The 14,386-nt window shown below is 36.7% G+C and overlaps 1 long non-coding RNA gene across 1 annotated transcript; it reads right to left on the bottom strand.

Moving 5' to 3' along the window:
• Positions 1–12,033: 12,033 nt before the first annotated feature.
• LOC113689562 (uncharacterized) lies at positions 12,034–14,386 on the bottom strand. Its single transcript, XR_011814395.1, has 2 exons — positions 14,018–14,386; positions 12,034–12,519 (listed from the first exon to the last, which is right to left on the bottom strand). It is a non-coding gene; the product is annotated as an uncharacterized lncRNA (long non-coding RNA).

Here is a 14,386-nt window from a genome sequence, read left to right as displayed (position 1 = left end):
TGTTCACAAACACAAACTCTTTTATGAAAATTGACTGCCAATATTGGGTTTCCTATGGGTTTCCATATTAAGTGTCACCTTCATTCCTTTTCGTGGAACTCTTTTTTTTTTTTAAGAATTGGCGAGTTTTATATAATAAAAAAAAATTTACACTTTAATTGTCAACTTTTTCGTCTTATCTGTCTTTACAATTCTAAAAAATCAGGAAAAAAATTTAATTCAAAAATAACTTTATCCACCCTATTGAGATAATTAGCCATAAAATCAGTTTAATTACATTGACGATATACAAAATATATAGTCAGCTCCTTAAAGTATGAGATTAAATCATTTATATCAGAATATGCAGAGGCCACGTCTACGGTGGAAATGTCCCTTTTCTGCCCACGGTGGGCAGCAGCACTGCAAGGAGGGCCAACTGTGTTATGTGGGGACGCACAGAGACAAACAGCAAAAGGATGTACCGGGCACTGGCCAGTTGTACGGGGTGAAATAATGCAATACATTTTGAAATCACAATAAAAGCTCTCTTAAAAATTTGTTCATCATCTAATGCCCAATATTTATATTTGATAAATTAAAATAGTTAATTAAATATTCTATTATAATATGATAACTATATGTCATTGAATTGGTTGAATAATTTTTTTGGCATTTCAACTAGTTGTCAATTAAGTTTCAATTGAAAGAAAGATTTTATAATTGTCAACAAAATTATCAATTTCAAATGAATGTAAATATAAATAAATTAAATTGTATTATTAAAATATTTGATTTAATATGAAGGAAAGAAAATAAGAAATAGCAATAAATGTTTTAAAAATTCATATGAGTCATTCATATTGGTAATCACATTTACTTGTTAATGTAATCATAATGTCTGACCATACAACAGTTTGTGTTATACTGTTTAGAATTAAAGTTACTATATACTCAAATAAAAATTCTCTTTTTTCCACTAATTTTTTTTATATGTGATTCATGTGTTGTCATTTGTTTGTAATTAATTTAACGAAGAGATGCTCTTGAGACTAAATGATAGTGTTTTGATAACGTGGAGTACTTTTAAGGATTTTTATGAGATTTGAGAACACATTTTTAATGCATTTAATCTAATTCACATTTTATTTCATTTGAAATATAATTATTTAAAATATAAGGGGCCATATTGATTAAATTTTCAAATATTAGGGACCAAAAAATATAATTATAATTTGATTTTAACCATTAGATATTGTAGTTTTCTATTAGTTGTCCTAAATTTACCTAAAATAAAATTTGGGACCATATTTATTTGAGTCGAAATATCAGGGACTAATTTAACTCATAGACCAAACATTAGGGGATCAAAATTACACATATCCCTTTATTTTAATCATGTTTGAGTTTCCAACTCTTCCTTTTATATTTACACTTCAATTATTTCAAATATCAAACTCAATTGAAAAAGAAAAACTACCACAACATTTGCTTTTACATGTAGAAAACTCATTAACTAATGTTAAAAATTTCACCAATTTTCAATTACAATAATCTTGTCCACATTTCCGTGTCTTTTGTTCCATGTTTCTTTGACATTCACTTTTTTGTTCTTCTCCTTTCATTGGAACCCGCATTTTCGGCTAGAGTGTTCACAAAATATTTACTAAGCATTGAGCATTAGATTAGATGATGAATAAGAGGATTTTTATTATAATTTTAAAATATATTACATTATTTCATCCACTCAAAACCGGCTTTCTCCGGTGCACGGTGCATTTTTTGGCTGTTTGTCCTTGTGCTCCCCCATATGGCCTCCTTGCATTGCTTCTGCTTACCATGGGCAGAAAAGTGAACTTTCCACCGTAGACGTAACCACCTAGCTACTTTGTAAACAGCCATTTTGTTTAGGGAAAATGGCCAATTTAGTCCCTATACTTTTTTCTAATGTCAATTTAGTCCTTATATAATTTTTTTGGCCAATTTAAACCCTACACTTATTTTTCGGTTCCAATTAAGGATCACCGCGGCCGCGCCACCTTGTAATTGCGGTGCAACGTCTAATTGACCACTTATGCGGGGGCATTTCTGGTACTTCACTGTTGGGGCTCCTCTTCAGAATTAAGAATCAAAACCAAAAAGTTACCGGTGTAAAATTTCCCAAATTATATCACCACTGAAGATAAAGCTCAGTGACTCTGGAGATGTGATCTGGTCGGTGGCGCTGGACGAAATTACTGCAGCAAAATGCATCCAAGTAGGAATTGGGACAAAGCATCCTCAAGGTCAAGCTCACGAAGTAGTGATGGAGTACTGAAGAACGTCGGTGTCGGGTTTCATGGTGCAGATAGTGAAAGGCTGATTTACGAAGGAAATGATGAATATTACAATGGAGACAAAATGGTGCAATGCCACTGCCGTGAACAATGCAGAATCGTGACAGCATGGACGGAGGCAAACCCAGCAAGAAGATTTCATGGTTGCAGAAATTATGGGGTAATTTTGTGTGCTAAATGTTAGATTTTGTTGAGTTATTGCTTGAATTTTGACTATGAAACATATGTGAATGCAGAAACGTGGGGCTTGTAAATTTTTTTTGTGGTATGATCCACCCATACCCCAAAAAATGAAGAACACACTAGCTGCAATTTTGAGGGAACTGAGAAGTACCGAGAGGGAGAATGTAGCACTGAAGATTGAAATCAGCAAATTGAAGGCAAAAGTGAAAGTATTGTTCTTGGCTTGTACTTGTTGCTGCATTTTAGTTGTTGCTATACTCGGGTGCACTCAAAGGCAAAATGGTAGCTTCAGTGAATTGAAGATGTTGCAGTAGTTCTGGACATTGTATGAAAGTTCATTATTCTTGCTCTGTTTGACCATGTAATGCTGCCCTCTTGGAATGAAGTAATTGCAGAGGTTTCATGTAATACTTTTGGATATGGATTGTTATGAATTTGTAATAGTTTTGAGTTCCTAGTTGTATGTTTACAAATTTGGGGTTGAATATCAAAGAGAGCAGCTTTCTTAAGTCTCTAGTGAGTTTTTGGTGATGTACTCAGAAATCAAACTGTGGCTTGTGACTTGTTACTACACACAATATGAACTGTGACTTGACTCTGTCTTCCCTTATCCCCACATCAATCTACATGTTCATTCCTTGTTCCAAACACTGCATCTTAAATGGAGCTAATGCCATCAGTTCCTTTCCTAAATCTACCAACATATACTCTGTCCAAATTGAGCAATCAACGAGTCAATTGATTAATCGAACTCAATCCCAATTCCTTCAGCTAGGCAGGGGAAAATTTTCTGATCATGCAATAGACATTTAGATGAGCTAAAAACTTAGCTCCCAGACAAGTGCAAAAAGCCCCCAGCAAATCTTAAAGATGAAATATAGGGCACCTGCAACCTTCACGAGTTGGGAACAATAGTTCACTAGTCTTTAATTACCAAATAAACAAAAGACAACACCAGTAGCACATATGCTGCAGAATCAACTTTTCCAAAAATCATACTACTAATCAACATCTCAAATGTTAGAACCGATCCATTAGATTAGAATCAACACCACAACACAACACACAGGAGAATGTCCAGAATCCAGAATTCATTAGATTAGCAGTCTTAACAGTAAAAAAACATTCAATAGCTCGATTCATTACAAAAGAAAGTGAATCCCATGACATAAAGGTCTTCCAGCAACTTAATCAGCAAAAAAACAGTAAGCCAGCTTCATCTAGCAACTTCATCAGCCAGCTTCATCTAGCAACATCATCAGCCAGCTTCATCTAGCAACATCATCAGCCAGCTTCATCTAGCAACTTCATCAGCCAGCTTCATCTAGCAACTTCATTAGCCAGCTTCATCAGCCCAAAAATAGTCAATTCAAAAACAACTTCATCAGCAATGTCATCATCTAAATATTATCATTTTCACTGATCATCCAGTTCATCGACTATCCTATGACACTGCAAATACATACATAGTGAGAATCTCCAAGAGTAAATTAAAATCAATAATTTATATACGATTTTGTGGCCTCAAAAAAGTTACCTTTTCTTTTCTTCTTTTCACAGTACCCATCCTGTTTCTCCACGCTTGTGCTTGGCAGCAAGTGCAAGTTCTTTTGGACTGGCCCGAGGCATGACAATAAAAACAACACATGGTCCTTTTGAGCTTCTGAGAGCTTTCAGTTGGAGCAGTAGGTTGAACATCAATTTCTTCAGGAGCTTGATCAACTTGCATTATAAAAACATGACAAATATCAGATGCGTTCATCAAACAGTAAACAGGATTTGAACAACAATTAGAATAGTAGTTAAAAAACTTAAAATATAGTAACATATCAGATGTGTTTCAGCTTCTTGCAATGTAGGAGAGTCTTGAAATGTCTCATCACAGTCTTGAAATGTCTCATTACAGTCCTCAAATGTCTCATTACCATCCACAGAATGAGCTGCAACAATTAAAACAGATTAGCAGCCGCTAGATAAAATAATGCAACATGAAACAAAATATGAGTTCAGTCATACCAATTTCACCGACAGTTCCGTCTTTTCCCTTGGCATCCAATGGACAAGTTCTTGCATTGTGTCCAAGTTTCTTACATTTTCCACACCTATTACTATTTACAGGTGGTATTCTTTCATTGCTGTCCATTCCTTCCATGTTGAGGTGACATTTTCTTTTAGTGTGGCCCTTTTGATGACAAAGAGAGCAAGTCATACGTGTAGTACCCTTTCTGGACAGTCTTGTGCATCCAGCCATGTCACGTCGTGGCTCATCCGGCTCTCTCCTCCTTACTTTCTTAGGCCTACCGGGAAGTTTTACTTTCTTAGGTGCATACATAGGGGCCCTCTTACACCTTTTCCAGTTATTAGGTCCATTAATTGGACTAATAGCTGGCTCGTAAGCCTTTAGATATGAATCCCTTGAGTAATATGGATGCACTAGACTTTCAGGCTCGGCTCCGGTCAAAGCAATGCAGCCTATAGCATGAGAACACGGTAAACCAGTGAGTTCCCATTTTCTACATGTACATGTCTTCGCCTTTAAGTCAACAACAAACTTGGCCCCATACATATGTGTCACCTCAAATCTGTCATCATCAGACCACCTGGCAATATTTGATCTAGCATCATCCTTTGCCTTTTCAATTTTTTTTTGAACTTTTGGACAAATAATATCACTTCTTTTTCTCATCCATTCCCTCTTTGTCCTAAGTCTTTCCATTAGATATATCCTAATGTTTTCAAGCATACCAAGGATGGACTTTTCTCTTGCATCTAATATAACAGAATTAAAGCTCTCACACACATTATTGAGAAGAATATCACATTTAGCCGTGATCCTAAAATGTGATCTGGACCAATGGCATGGTGATGTGTTGTCCACTAGCCATTTGTGTGCTTTCTCATCATACTGCCTCAACATATCCATTTCAGTTTCAAATTTATTGACATACGAGGATCTTGCACAAGCCCAAAACATACCCTTGAGTGTTTCTCCAGGATGGACCTTTTTGAAATTGTTGTGTAAATGCCTAACACAGTGTCTATGCTCCACTCCAGGAAGAATATCTTGGATGGCGGAACCCAAACCCTGTTATATAAAAAAACAAAAAAATTCAGAAATCAGTCATTTCTATAAAGTAGTTTTCCAACAAAAAATCAGTTTCAAATTTCTATGTTACTTAGCCATACCTTTTGCCTATCACTGATAAATGTCCATTGTCTCTGGTCTTGGATTGTGAGATCAAATTTTAAGAATTCAATGAACCATGTCCAAGAACTCTTGTTCTCGGTCTCAACCACTGCATATGCAACAGGATAGATGCAATCATTAGCATCTATCCCTACAGCTGTCAAAAGCACTCCCGGATGTGGTCCTCTTAGATGGCACCCATCCACACCAAGTACAGGCCGACATCCTTCTTTAAAACCTTTTTTCAAGGCTGCAAAACAAATGTATAGTCTTCTGAATCTCTCTTTTCCGCTAAATTCATCAGCCTCCGTCTCTACATGCACTGTGGAACCAGGATTTGAGCTCAACAATTCCTCACAATAGTCCCAAATTCTTGTGTATTGCTGCTTATATTTTCCTTGGATCAGAATTTTGGCTTTCCCAAATGTCTTATAAGCCTGATCTTTTGTGATGTTCACATTCAGTTCTTGATGCACTTTGTCCTTAAATGCACCAACTGTAACCTTTTTATTCATCCGCAGGAACTCCATGTAATGCCTAGCCAAAAAACCAGAATTTGCATGCTTGTGATAGAAAGTTCTACCACATTGATGTTGTGGCCCCATCGTTCTTATCACGAATGCATCACAATCTGGTTCTTTTGTAGCATAAACAAACCAGTTGCATTTCTCTTTCTTGCATTTTGCTCTGATCCTGTTCTTATCATTCTTTTGCCAACCATGCTCTTTGCCCCACTGCACAGAATAATACTCAACAGCTCTTCTAAACATCTTCTTAGTGTCAAACAATAAACCAACATATAATTTGGGGTCCTTCATATCCACATCTGGCTTGAACCTTGTATATTTCGGTTTCTTGCTTGAGGTATTTTCATCCGAGCTACTAGAGCAGCTACTAAACTCCTCTGTGTTTATGGAATCAGATTCCTCTTGGATAGGAATCTGGTCACCATCATAAATATCACAGTCATGGTCAGCAGCAACACTTCCTTTTCCTTTTGGTTGTGCTTTGGCTTTTTGTGGCTGATCTGAACCTTTCTTCTCTTCACCAGTGGCATTTTCCCCTCCATAACTAGCATCATATACACTCCTCTGACCATCAATTTCGATATCAGCAGTATTTGCACAATTCTTGTATATTATGTCATCTTCGTCTTCCCTAAAATCATAGTCACTATCATGAAAACTTTCACCACCATCCGTTTCCTCTAATTCTGGTTCAGTTTCATTATCTGCACCTTCATCTTTTTCAATCACATTAGCACCTCTCTGTTTACCCTTTTTTGTTTTCCCCCAATCTACTTTAGTTACATCAACTGGAAGTTCTGCAACTTCTTCATTCCCACAGAATTCATCAAATGTGATGTCCACATACAGTAGATTTTTTTCCTCATTCTCACTGTCTCTCTCAAAAACTGCCATGTTGTTGGTAGGTTCTATGGATCTAACATGAAACTCTTGGACAATGTATAGTTCAACTTTTCCAGTTTGTATACCTATAGCAGCCATGTCCATGACGTCCTCTTCACTGTCTATTTGTCTAACTCTCAGGCTCCCATCTATGGTAGGGATCCTATATCTATAGCTGGCGTTTTCATCACATCCAAGTAAATGACCAAAGCTTAACACAAAAGCTACGTTAATCTTGGAGGCTAGAACCCCATCAAAATGCTCCATGTTACCCCCCACATATTTTGGCTCTGGTTCTTCAATGTATGCCCCACCAGAGTAGATATATAGAGTGAATACATCTGAGTCATCACCTATTTTATTTTCCAAACAAATTAAAAAATTACTACCATAATTTGTAATTTACAGTCATTGTCTGCTTTTTGAGGGACATGAAAGCAACATGACAAATTAAATTTATAGCCATGGACCACATGAACCCCTTTTCAGAAAAAAAAATGAAAACAGAAAACACAGCCCTTTTTCCAACCACATTTCAATCGATCTTGCTATTAAAGTACAATATTTGTTGTTCACAACAACACAAACCCACACCGAAGATAATAAATTAGATTTACAGCCATGCAACCCCTTTTCAGGAAAAAAAAAAGGAAGAACAGAAAACAGAGCCCTTTTCCAACCACATTTCAATCGATCTTGCTATTAAAGTACAATATTTGCTGTTCACAACAACACAAACCCACACCGAAGATAATAAATTAGATTTACAGCCATGCAACCCCTTTTCAGGAAAAAAAAAAGGAAGAACAGAAAACAGAGCCCTTTTCCAACCACATTTCAATCCATCTTGCTATTAAAGTACAATACTTGATGTTTAGGGCAAGACAAACCCACACCCAACTTCATTAAGCTATTACCACAACAAATTAGACAGATTTAAGTGGCTAAACTTACCCATTTTTGTTGGCCCTGTTTTTCAAAATTTCTTCTTTCGCGCCTTTCGTCACTTGCTCCCTTTTCAGATTCCTTCGACTTCCTGCGCCACTACATTTCCTTATTCATCACCATTTCAGTCGATTTCGGTCGGTTTTTGCAAGATAAAGTTGAGGTTTCAGGTTTGGATTTTTGTCAGTGGTGATATAATTTTACACCGGTAACTTTTTGGTTTTGATTCTTAATTCTGAAGAGGAGCCCCAACAGTGAAGTACCAGAAATGCCCCCGCATAAGTGGTCAATTAGACGTTGCACCGCAATTACAAGGTGGCGCGGCCGCGGAGATCCTTAATTGGAACTGAAAAATAAGTGTAGGGTTTAAATTGGCCAAAAAAATTATATAAGGACTAAATTGACATTAGAAAAAAGTATAGGGACTAAATTGGCCATTTTCCCTTTTGTTTTTTGTGCTGACTGGGCGCGCTTGAATTAAGAAATGAATGTACGGATTCGAGCCAAGTTGGAGGGGATTTTTTGTTTTTCCTTGCCTGTTGGATCATGGGTTGAACGATAAATTATGAAAAGCAAAAAGGGAAAAAAAAAAAGAGTTATGTCTCATTTTTTCAAGGTGAAATGAATTTGAAAAATAACAATCTCCTTAATCAAATTAAGATGCTATAGCATCATTATTGTCTGATTCAAATCAAGTACAAATACCAATTTATTTGCAAAGGTCATCCCAAAGTAGGGTAAATTACGTATAACCCCTGTCGTTTCGTCTATTGCTAACGTTTTAAAATATCCACTTCATCTTTTATAGTTTTATATAAAATGAAAATTTGATGAAAAATAGTCTACGTGCTGTTAATTGAAATATCAATAGTATCCTTACTTAAATACTATTTTGAGAATTGTGTAGCTATTTTGAAACTTTAGAAAGATCATCTACCATTATATAAAATCACACGAGATTATAAGTAATTTACCCTCCAAACTGTCGGGGCCAATCATTAGTTTGGAGATGCAAACAAGGATGTATAAAATCATGCGAGGTTATAAGTAATTTACCCTCCAAACTATCAGGGCCCAATCATTAGTTTGGAGATGCAAACAAGGATGTATAAAATCATGCGAGGTTATAAGTAATTTACCCTCCAAACTATCAGGGCCCAATCATTAGTTTGGAGATGCAAACAATGAATTCCCATATCTGTTGATTGTAATTCATAACAAGAAGATGATTTTCCAATAAATTTCTATGCACGTTAGGGGTGGGCATGAATTGGGTACCTGCCTCGTGCACCATTGGCTCCATCATTTTTAGACATTTATTCGCCCGTATATCAATAGGTATACTATAAATTAAACTCTTTTCTAAAAAACATAAGATCATGACTTCTACAGATGAATCTTGTAACTATAGTCTCCCATATTTGTGATGCAATTTGTTCAATGAAATTTTTTACTTAAATCTAAAATATTATTTTATAGTATGTGTATAAAAATTTAAAAATATATATATATATATATATATATATATATATATACAGGTGCGGGTCGGATATCTATGAATTTTTAATTATGTGACCCTAACCCGTTTCGCATCTAAATGAGTACCTGGCCCTCTTTTGATCCGGTCAAATTGTACGGATCAGATATTCTAATTTTCAAATTCGATCAGATCGGATATGGCAGATTTTCGAATGAGTGGATATTTTTGCCCCCCCCCTCTTAATACATATGGTCTTTTCAGTTATTAAAATTCATACAAGAAAGAAGGCGTTCAAATTTCAAAATATACACCACATTTAATTTAATGTGTTCAACTTGTATGCCAGTGGTTTAGCACGTCTTGATATGAAAAAGGAATAAACCTTGTTTTTCTTTTAGAAAATAGTGGTTAAGGTTGAGATCCTAGTCCTGCATTCAAGTGAGTTTATTCTCCTACTTTGGATTTGATCGTAGCGTTATAGAATTATGATAATTGTAATTTCCATCATTTGTAGATTAATTTGTTAATTGTATGACGGTGTCGCATCTTGGGCACTATTGTCATGTAACTTCCTAGAAATTATCAGTACATATGACTAGCAGGACATCATCAACCGCCCCCTGGCTATCTCATCCCATCCGGAGAATTGAATTTTGAGGGCCCTTTCTATCCAAATTCAAGTACTCATCACTAATCTGATCTTGACGACTGAGGGGTCACTTCAATCCAACACAGCAAGTACTTATCTGTCCGGAAAAATACGTAGTAGTATATATGATAAGAACAATGTAACAGATGAATCATACCAAGGCCGTTTCCATCACAAGCTAAACGAATATTCTGAACCATCAGTACTCTCGTGGGATCATAGACACTTGTAATTCTACAAATTATAAATATGTAAAACAAGAAAGAGTTTGAACTGATACAATGAGATTATAAGAAATCGCACGTACAACAAAATGATGCCATGCCTCCAAAATCTAGGCTGCCCTCCAAGGCTCTTTATTGTAAGCAAAACATGATTAAAGCGTACAAATGGTTAAAAATCAAACAATTTATGTGTTACATGATTGCCACATATAAATGTATCATCAAATAGGTAACTGCTGATTGCTTAAGCATTCTAGCTAATACTTAAGCGTAATATGCTGTATTCTGCATATTTTACATAGGGTAAATTACTCATAGTTCCCCATTGCTTTTGCATAATATGAACATCACCTTCCTCCTCTAATTTTATGTAAAGTGGAAAAATGCAGGGAAAGCAACTTCAGAGGGTAATACGGTGTCATGCAAAAGCAGGGATTATAAATAATTTACCCTTTTACATATATTCGCTATGTAAACTCATTTAGCAACCACCCCCACCACCACAGCCACCTCCACCTCCACCTCCACCTCCACCACCACAACCACCACCACCACCATGACCACCACCACCATGACCACCACCACCACAAGCACAACCACCATTACCGCCAGCTGCTCCGCCATAAAATACCCCACCACTGTATCTACCGTGGCCACGGCCACGGCCGCCACTCTTTCGGGGCTTGTCAGCACAGCCAAAAATGATCAAGGACATGATCGAGACAGACATAACAATCATGCCCAGAATCAACATCACCCCAGAACCTTCATGCATGAAACCTTTTTCACTTGCTGCACTGCCAACAGCGGTCATTAATGAGAATCTAGCCATTTTATATTTCCTGTATGCTGCTCAATTGTTTGCACTGCGAATGAACATATGCATCCTTATATACTATATATATGTTAGAAACAATCGTTGTCACGGTCAACTTCGTTACTTGCGAGGGACGTTTCTGCTAATCTGCTTCCGTGTGAATAATTGTAGTTGATCGATTATTCGACATCTTGGTCAACTTGAATTTTCGTTTGAGAAACAGTCGTATATGTTAGGAAAATGCATTTGTCCGATTATCATCTCTACCGTGTTCAAACTTCAAGAATTTTCGTAGACTCGTCGGTTTAAAATGGTCAACCTCATGAGTAATTGCTGGGAACATTCTATGTAGGTTCTATCCCAAGTCCAGCCCCAGATCCGTCGACTTACTTTTCCTAGCATGCCAAGAAAAATATCTTGTTCATATTCGAGATAGTTAGATTAGTAATTAGTAGTAGGTTAAATTACCCTTTACCCTTAAGGTATCAGATTGGAGAACCAAAGTCAATCAAAATTTTAAATTTACAAGAGTTAATTAGATTCAGAAAATTTTGCTAGATCTTTTATTTATCCACAATTATTAATGTTTGGAGACTTTTTTCTACATCTAAAAACAAAAACGAAGCAGGTCTAAATTGCCAAGACAAATAGTACTGTATAAGGAAGAATATTACTAAACTCCAGCAACTGAAGCCAATATGCGCCCCCCCCCCCCCCCCCAACAACCAAAAAGAAAAGGCGTCCTTCCAAGATTCTTTGACAACTCAAGTGCACAAGTAATGCTTGCATGCTAAGGATCACTGCCGATTGCTGAATAGACTCAATTGTACTAGTAAAGATAGAGCTATGTTATGTAGTTGATCATGTATAGTTGTATACACTCGGATCATATAAATACAGGGAACTTGTGGAACCCCATCCACACATGGATCATCACATATGGAGCTAATAGCCTAGTATTTACTTAGGCTAGTACTAGGATTTTTCTTGCTATTGAAAGCTGATAATAACTTCCAACTATATAAACGTGCAGATATTATGATGGTTTTTCTAGTGAAGTGATCTCTTCCCAACTCCAAGTAATCAACTGATTTAGCAACCACCTCCGCCTCCGCCACCACAACCACCTCCGCCTCCTCCGCCACATGCACAGCCACCACCACCAGCAGTGCTGCTACCACCACAAGCAGAAGCATAAACACCCGCAGCTGGCATCCCACCATCATATACGCCACCACGGTTGGTGCTCTTTCTGCACTTTTCCTTGGTCTTTTGCGGCTTGTCAACCTTGCGAGGCTTACCAGCCCCGTCTGCACAGCCAAACATGATCAGAGAAATGATTGAGACAGGTATAACAATCATGCCAAGCATGAAAATTGGCCCTGAACATTTATGCTGCTGCATAATATCTGCTTCACTTATTGCACTGCCAACACCTTTCATAACTAAATATCTACCCATTTTGCAATCTCTCTGTTCCACTAGTTTGCCGTGCAAATGTATCCTTATATAATTAATTTGTAAAAACCTCGGTTCATGTGTCTCAGTTATGACAGTCTTATTTGCCGTCATGGTTGTTCCACCGGCATATCGGTTAGATATTGAGTGATATGCATATTGCACATAAAAATTTTCAAAAAATCTAAAAAAATTACTAAAAATAGAAAAAAATATTCGAGTTTGGTAAATTCTATGTATCACAGATTCAAATAAGTCAATATTAACTGAGTCAGAATAAATTACTGTTAATATAAAATTATTCATGATTCGGATATCAGTATCTTTCATTTCAATTATGAGTTAATCGAATCGTATCGGACTCGGCTAAGTTGGCTAACCATTGCTTGTAAAGAACTATTACCACTTTAGTTTGTGATGAAAAAATATAGTTGCTCTTCATGGTCAATTCTTCGAAGGCACACCTTTTGACAAGTAGCAAGGAAATGCATCGTTTGTTTTACTATTTCTACTATTTCAAATTTTAGACTTAGCTGGAGGTTGTCATTTTTGTCTAGTAGTATGATACCCTGTATCTAAGCAACGAATTTTTCCGGGGTTTGGAGATAAGGTTCCATTGGAAGGAATAATCAATAATGAAGAACTGGCTAAACTGGTGGAACAGTAATGTCTACGGCCAAAATTAGAAGTGTAATACTGTCAAGCCTGCAATTGAACATCCCCACAGTTCAACTCATCTGACATTCTTTCTATATTATCTCCTTGGCCCTGAGTCTTGAGACCCATCCTGTACCTAACTTTTCCTTGTAGTTGTTGCAAAAGGACAATTAAATAGTGTAGGCAAGGACTTACAGGAAAATTATCGTGTTCATATCCGGACCAGCAACTGTCTTTGTGCAGCACATTATTATTTTTTTTATTCTTTTTCTTTTGGGTTCAAAGGGTGACAAATTTTAAACTAGTATATACCAGACTATTTTTTTCATTTTGAAAGGACACTGCAGCTGGTGTATAAATTGTCAAACTCTTCATTTAAGTTACTTATGAGCTCATGGAAAAAGTTGACTCCTTATTTAGACTATCTTGATCGCATCACTGCTTCATATAAATCACAACAAAACAGGGTTTCGTGTGAGTTTTGTTGATGTGCTTGATTGCACGTTTAGATAGTTGGATGTTCTTGAAAGTAAGACACAAAATGATGAAACCATGTAGATGCGTGTTTCTGGGAATATAGAACAAGCAGTTTGTACACAGGAATTACACTATATATTAGTATTACGTAATGCCTTTATTACTAGACAATAAACTAAGATTAATAAACAACATAGATGGTTTTACAACTCTTACTGATTAATGAAGCAAAATACGCCTTCACACTCCAAAGAAGTACTCCGAATCCAAGTTAGTAAATGATCATTTAACAACCGCCGCTTCCTCCCCCGCCACCACAACCGCCACCTCCACCACAAGCAGAACCACATCCAGAGCCACCATAATGTCGTCTTGGCTTACCGTCTGCGCAATCTCCACAACCAAAGATGATCAAAGACATAATTGAAACAGACATAACAATCATGCCGAGCATGACCATGAGCCCTGAACCCTCATGCTGCATCAGAGCAACTTGACTAGCTGCACTGCCAATACTAGTCATAAACAAGTGTCTAGCCATTTTGAATCTTTCTATGTTTCTTTGTTTATCCCGTGAAACAACTA

This window comes from Coffea arabica, chromosome 5e (genome assembly GCF_036785885.1).
Source record: "Coffea arabica cultivar ET-39 chromosome 5e, Coffea Arabica ET-39 HiFi, whole genome shotgun sequence".
Lineage (NCBI taxonomy): Eukaryota > Viridiplantae > Streptophyta > Magnoliopsida > Gentianales > Rubiaceae > Coffea > Coffea arabica.
This window is presented reverse-complemented; position numbering and strand designations above follow the sequence as displayed.